The sequence below is a fragment of the Myotis myotis genome, unplaced genomic scaffold (genome assembly GCF_014108235.1).
Source record: "Myotis myotis isolate mMyoMyo1 unplaced genomic scaffold, mMyoMyo1.p scaffold_m19_p_1, whole genome shotgun sequence".
NCBI classification, from domain to species: Eukaryota; Metazoa; Chordata; class Mammalia; order Chiroptera; family Vespertilionidae; genus Myotis; species Myotis myotis.
Window position 1 is genome coordinate 84,896,793 of NW_023416313.1, and position 7,025 is coordinate 84,903,817.

Sequence of the window (7,025 nt, forward strand, 5' to 3'; positions counted from 1 at the left end):
GGCCCAGTGCATGAATTCGTGCACCAGTGGGGCCCCTCAGCTTGGCCTGTAGGATTGGGCCGAAACCAGTTCTCCGACATCCCCTGAGGGGTCCCGGATTGCGAGAGGGTGCAGGCCAGGTCGAGGGCCCCCACCAGTGTATGATTAAGGCTAGGGAGGAATGTGGGAGGTTGGCCAGCTGGGGAGGGACCGCGGGAGGGCTCGAGGGCGTATCTAGCCCATCTTGCTCAGTCCTTATTGGCCAGACCCCAGCAGCAAGATAACCTACTGGTAGGAGCATCTGCCCCCTGGTGGTCAGTGCACATTATAGTGAGCAATTGAGTGGCCTTAGCATATCATTAGCATATTATGCTTCGATTGGTTAACAGGACAACTGGACACTTAGCATATTAGGCTTTTATTATATACTAGAGGCCCGGTGCACAAAAATTTGTGCACTGGTGGTGGGGGGTGTCCTTCAGCCCCACTTGTGCCCTCTCACAGTCTGGGACCCCTCGGGAGATAACAACCTGCTGGCTTAGGCCCGCTCCTGGGTGGCAGAGGGCAGGCCCAATCCCTAGGTGCAGCCCCTGGTCGGGCTCGATTGGGGAGTTGGGGCGCCGCCCCCCGTCACGCACAGAGCAGGGCCCATCAGGGAGGCTGGGGCTCCGTACCCTGTCACACACAGAGCAGGGCCGATCAGGGGGTTGGGGAGCTCCCCCCTGTTATGCACAGAGTAGGGCCAATAGGGGAGTTGGGGCACCGCACCCTGTCACATACAGAGCAGGGCCGATCAGGGGGTTGGGGAGCTCCCCACTATCAGGCACAGAGCAGGGCTGATCAAGGGGTTGGGGTGCCTTCCCCTGTCACAAACAGAGCAGGGTGGATAGGGAGGTTGTGGCCCCGCCCCCTGTCACACACAGAGCCGCAGGGCCATCAAGGGGTTTGGGCGCTGCCCCCTGTCACGCTGCTCCAGGGGCCAGGAGGCCTCGCAGCTCTGCTGATCCCAGTGCTGGGAGGCCTCGCTGCTCCGCTTGACACCAGGGCAGTGAGGCCTCACTGCTCCGCTGATCCCAGTGCTGTGAGGCTCCGCTGATCCCAGTACCGGGAGGCCTCACAGCTCCACTAATGCCGGGGTGTGAGGCCTCACAGCTCCGCTGATCCCGGTGCTGAGAGGCATATTACCCTTTTACTATATAGGATAGAGGCCTAGTGCACAGGTGGGGGCCGGCTGGTTTGCCCTGAAGGGTGTCCCAGATCAGGGTGGGGGTCCCCACTGGGGTGCCTGGCTAGTCTGGGTGAGGGGCTGAGGGCTATTTTCAGGCTGGCAGGCGACTGAAGCTCCCAGCCTCTCCTTTTGTTCTTTTTTTTTTTATTATTCTGGGATTTATTTACCTTCTATAGCTGTCACTGGAGCTGAGAGCCAGCTTTAGCTCTGAGGCTCGGCTCCAGCTCTGAGACCTCGGCTGCTGAAAGCAGGTATCTGGGTTTGTTTGGCTTCTATAATTGTAACACTGTTGCGGTCTTGCTCGCTCCAGCTCTGATGGCTGAAAGCAGGTTTCTGGGGATTGTTTAGCTTCTATAATTGCAAAAATGTTTCTTAGACTTCAGCTCAGAGGCCGGCAGCGGCAGGCAGGGAACCTTGGCTTCCTCCATCACTGGAGCAAGCAAGCCTCCTGTTCGCTTCAGCTGCCTGGCTGCCAGCCGCCATCTTGGTTGGCAGTTAATTTGCATATCTTGCTGATCAGCCAATGGGAAGGGTAGCGAAGATATGGTTAATTACCATGTTTCTCTATTATTAGATTGGATGTCAAGGCACTGTTAGGGGAAGCTGGACTACAGAAGACAAAATCATGGGGAAATGATAAACCTCCTGAAATATTTGAAAGCTGTCCTCTGAAGAGTGCTAAAGATGTTGCTTCAGATGGCAGAACAAGGGCAAGTGATTGGATTTTGATACAGGGGTTATGCTTAAGCAGAGGAAGCTGGGAATTGTGGAAAAGGTATCCCCACCCTGAGAAGGAAGTTCAACTCCCTGTACTCTAAGCTTCCTCCCAACTCCAGATTCCACAACCTGTCATTCTATTTGCCATTTGGATTTAATTTAGCTTAATTAAACACTTCTATTAATATCTTTAAAGTCCTTAAAAGCATATCCAACTATAATCCACTATAATTTAAGTCTCTGCTATGGGCTGAATTGTGGCACTTTATAATTCATATGTGGAAGTGCTAAGCCCTAATACTTCAGAATGTGACTGTATTTGGAGATAGGGCTTTTAAAGAGATACAAGGTAAAATGAGGCCAGATGAGTGGGCCCTAATCCAACTGTCTGCTGTCCTTACAAGAAGCGGAGATTAGGACCCAGACACGTGTGTACAGAGGGAAGGCCACGTGAGGACTCAGTCAGAAGGTGGCCATCTGCAGGCCAGGGAGAGGGGCCTCAGAAGAAACCAAACCTGACGAAACCTTGATCTTGGACTTCTAGCCTCAATAACTGAGAAAATAAAAATCCCAGTGTGCGGCATTTGGTTATCACAGACCCAGCAAACTAATAGGTTGCCCTTCCTGTGGGATCCTTCCTTTCTTCTATATTTTGTGCAAGGATTGAAGTAAATTTATTTTGGTTTATAATCTTTCAAAAAGGTTTTTTTCTTGTAACAACTTCTTCACTGATGAAATGTAGCTAAATTAAACAGATTCCTGCACACAGTTGCCGTGTATTCGATTTGCTCATAGTTTGTTGAGGATTTTTGCATCTATGTTCATCAGATACATTGGCCTGTCATTTTCATTTTTTGTGCTGTCCTTGCCAGATTTTGGTATCAGGGTAATGTTGGCCTTGCAAAATGAGTTAGGAAGTATTCCCTCTTCTCCATTTTTTAAAAAAGAGTTTGAGGCTAGATATTAAGCCTTCTTTGAATGTTTGGTAGAATTCACCAGTGAAGCTATCTAGTTCTGGACTTTTATTTTTTGGTTGCTGTTTCAATTTCCTACTGTTGATTGATCTATTTAGGTTTTCCATTTCTTCATGCTTCAGGCTAGGAAAGTTATATATTTATAATAATTTTTCTATTGCTTCCAGGTTATCAAATTTGGTGTCAAATAGCCTTTTATAGTATACTTGTATAACCTTTTGTTTTTCTGTAGTGTCCATTGTAACTTCTGCTCTTTAATTTTTTATTTTATTTATTTGTAGTCTCATTATCTTTGCATGAGACTCCCATAGACACTGAATCACATGGTGCCCAGTGGTAGTTTGTACAAACTTAATCCAGGGGCATTTCTAGGCCTCACTTTTCTTATTTCCTAGATCTAGATTTATGACATATGAGTGAAGTAAAGATTTCCTGTCTACTTTCCAAGACAAAAAGAATTCTTAACCCTAACCAGTTTGGCTCAGTGGAATAGAGCGTCGGCCTGTGGACTGAAGGGTCCCAGGTTCGATTCCGGTCAAGGGCATGTACCTTGGTTGTGGGCACATCCCCAGTAGGAGGTGTGCAGGAGGCAGCTGATCAGTGTTTCTAACTCTCTATCCCTCTTCCTTCTTCTCTTTAAAAAGATCAATAAAATATATTTTTTAAAAAAAGAATTCTTAGCTTCTTTTGCATGGAACTCCAATGGAGCTATAAGTTGCATAGTTGGAACTAGATCACTTAATCCATGTACTTTCTCCACAACACAGGGGGAGGAAAGTCAGCAGGTCATCTTCCTCCTCAACCAGTTTGGAAAATATGTGCTCTGAGATACACTATGGGCTTAGGTAACGTGTGTGTGTGTGCGTGTGTATTACGTTGTTTAATTAGCCAACTAGGCTAGAGTAACAAAAATTGTAATGATTGCAAATAGATGAATTTTTTCTAGATACAAAATATAAAAAGTTTGATACTTAATCTGCATGTAAATAAACACTAGGCATAATCATAATTTTGTTCCATGATCATTAGGCACAAATGATGAGAATCGTACAGAAATCACTATAATTAAGTTATATGTTCACTTTCAAAATTAAGTAAAAGTTGGAGGTAAAAATAACAATTGTCATTTTGAGCACCTACGATGTGCCAGGCATTGTTTTAAGCATGTTAATGCATTATTTCCATACAATAATGGACAGTTTAAAAAGGTATGGATAAAAAATCTGAAACTCAGAACTATGAAGATCACAATTGTCTCACTAATTCAGTGAGTGGTTTGAGAAATGAGGGAGGTCATAGAGAAAGAAGAGAAGGTTGACTTCAAAAGTCCAGAATCCAACCCTTGCTGGTTTGGCTCAGTGGATAGAGCATCAGCCTGCAGCAGACTAAAGGGTCCCCAGTTTGATTTCAGTCAAGGACACATGTCCAGGTTGTGGGCTCAGTCCCCAGTAGGGGGCGTGCAGGAGGCAGCCGATCAATGATTCTCATCATTGATGTTTCCATCTCTCCCTCTCCGGTCCTCTCTGAAATCAATAAATATATATATTTTTTAAAAGTCCAGAATTCAGGTGCAAATCTGATCCAGTCTCCAGCAGCTGATGATGTCCATTCAGAGGACTTTCTCTTATATGCCTTGGTTGGATATGAAAAAGTGTAAGTTTTCAAGCATATTGAGGAATGCCACTTTCTATTCCCTCCCCAGCCAAGAAACTTCACTAAACAGATTACTGAGAACGTCTTTTAAAAATATCTTATCACTTTTACCCAGGCAGTGGTGTTCAGAAGCATTTTTGTTTCATTAAAAAATCACCAGAAACTGTAATCTAGTTAGTTACTAAAAACACTTTGCCATTAATGTAGCATTCAACATTTTAATTTTTTTTCCTTTAAAACCCAGTATCTGAGGTTCTAAAATGTAATAGTCCAAGATTAGAAAGTCCCACCTCCCTTTTCTGACTTGACTAATTTTTCTCCTTCTTTGCAGAATGAAGTGTCAGTGGGCTTTCACTGCCATCTTGTGGACAACGTGTAGATGTGCTCTGACTTGAGAAGACGACCTGGCATGGAGAGGAGTGTGATTGATAAGAGTTTTATAGTCGTGGAATTAATCGGAAAGGAATGCATGGAAACATAAAAACTAAATGGGTAAAGAATACACACCTTTCAAATGCCCCCTTTCAGAGAGCACATACTCTTAGCTGTCCTGTAATCCCATCCCCCTGATGTCTCCTCCCATCTTCCTGTAATCTTTTTTTTTTATCATGTAATCTTTCTTATAGTCCCTCCTTAATCTCAAATGCAAGAGGCAGCCAATCAATGAATTTCTCTCATCATTGATGTTTCTATCTCTCCCCCTCCCCCTTCTTCTCTGAAATAAAATATATATATATATATATATTTTTAATATATTTTTATTGATTTTTTACAGAGAGCAATGGAGAGGAATAGAGAGTTAGAAATATCGATGAGAGAGAAACATCGATCAGCTGCCTCCTGCACACTCCCTACTGGGAATGTGACCACAACCAAGGTACATGTCCTTGACCAGAATCGAACCTGGGACCCTTGAGTCCGCAGGCCAGTGCTCTATGCACTGAGCCAAACTGGTTATGGCAAAAAAATATATATTTTTTAAAAAGAAGTAAAAGTCCACACGGTTCTAGAATAGTAGCTAACAACTGGCAATAAGCAGCAGAGTAGATCAGAAAATTCAGTTTGTTTGTTAATTTCCTTTGTCATTTTTCCATTAGTAAAGCAAATGAGACATTAAATTAGCTTATTAGGGCACACACAGCTTGCTCAAAATCATCTTCTTCTATAATAAGTACATAAAAAGTGGTATGAGACATGCTACCATAAATGAGATTAATTTTTTTTCCTACCAAAACATATTTAGCTACATAAATAAATGATGCCTTTCAGAGCAGTCAGTTTGGGTGATGATATGCTGCTAGTACACAAAACATACTAGAAATCATAAGCTTCCATTAGTCCCCAGCCCCAGTGCCTTAACCTGCTGGCTAACCTTTATCCACTGGAAAGCTACCATTGAGCAAGATGGGACCTTCCAAAGGAGAATGGACCATAAGTGGTCATATCTGATGTGATTAGGGATGAGTTCTAGGCCCTTCCTGTCTGCCAAGTCACATCAAATCTGACCCCACCTACCTATATTGTATTTGGTGACTATTAAGTTTAGGGCCAGTCCTAGTTGTGTAGGACCCATGCCCCCTCCCACTGACAGGTTGTTCTCCTTTTAAACTCTGACCTGGGTGGCTCAGTATAGTAGATAATGTATTAGGGCCACTACTCCCTGACCCCCATACTTACAGGGATAACTTTTAGCCAAGTTTTCGCTGCATAACCCTACAGTTGATTGAACTAGGAGTAGGCACTGGATACAAGCTGGGTAAATCAGTCACTTCACTCTTTCTCTCTTATTTTCATTTATTTTATTATTTTTTTATTTATTTATTTTAAAAAATTGATTTTAGAGAGAGGAAAGGAGAGGGACAGTGAGGGAGAAACGTCGGTTCGCTGCCTCCTGTATGTGCCCCGACTAGGGATGGAATCCACAGCCTGGATATGTGCCCTGATTGGGAACTGAACCTGCCACCTTTTGGTGCATGGGACAATGCTTCCACCAACTGAACCACACTGCCCAAAGCTTTACTAAATAATCTAATTTCAGAGAACCAAGATGGCAGCGTCGTAAGGTACAAACCTGTGAGTGCTGCCTCCCACAACAACATTGAAAATACCAACTATAAGACAAAACAGCTATCATTCAGAACCATGGGAAAGCTGGCCCAGTGGAAGTTCTACAACTGGAAGGAAAGAAAGAAGAGCATTGAGACTGAGTAGAATATGCAGAGGTGCCAAGAACAGAGGTATGGAGTCGTGCGCCAGGCGGGCTGCAACTGGATGCGCAGTTTTTTTCAATCGAAAGGGGTTACAAACTCTCAAATCCACTGAGCTTGTTTGGGGCAGGATTCTGAGGTCCCAGACCCCTACGGGGAGAGGCGGGATGGCCTTGCAGCGGGTCAGAAAGCGAGGGCAGCTTTCTCATGGAGAAAGCTGACACTCGCGGACGTGGAGACGCGGAGTCACGGAGAGGCGAGGAGTTG

The 7,025-nt window shown here is 44.5% G+C and overlaps 1 long non-coding RNA gene across 2 annotated transcripts; it reads left to right on the forward strand.

The window, feature by feature from the left end:
• The first annotated feature begins 3,664 nt into the window (after positions 1–3,664).
• On the forward strand, positions 3,665–6,739 carry LOC118656961. Of its 2 annotated transcripts, none has more exons than XR_004967792.1 (3): positions 3,665–3,743; positions 4,883–5,043; positions 6,590–6,739. It is a non-coding gene; the product is annotated as an uncharacterized LOC118656961 (long non-coding RNA). The 2 variants fall into 2 exon arrangements; XR_004967786.1 differs by lacking the exon at positions 3,665–3,743 and adding an exon at positions 4,456–4,551.
• Positions 6,740–7,025: the final 286 nt, after the last annotated feature.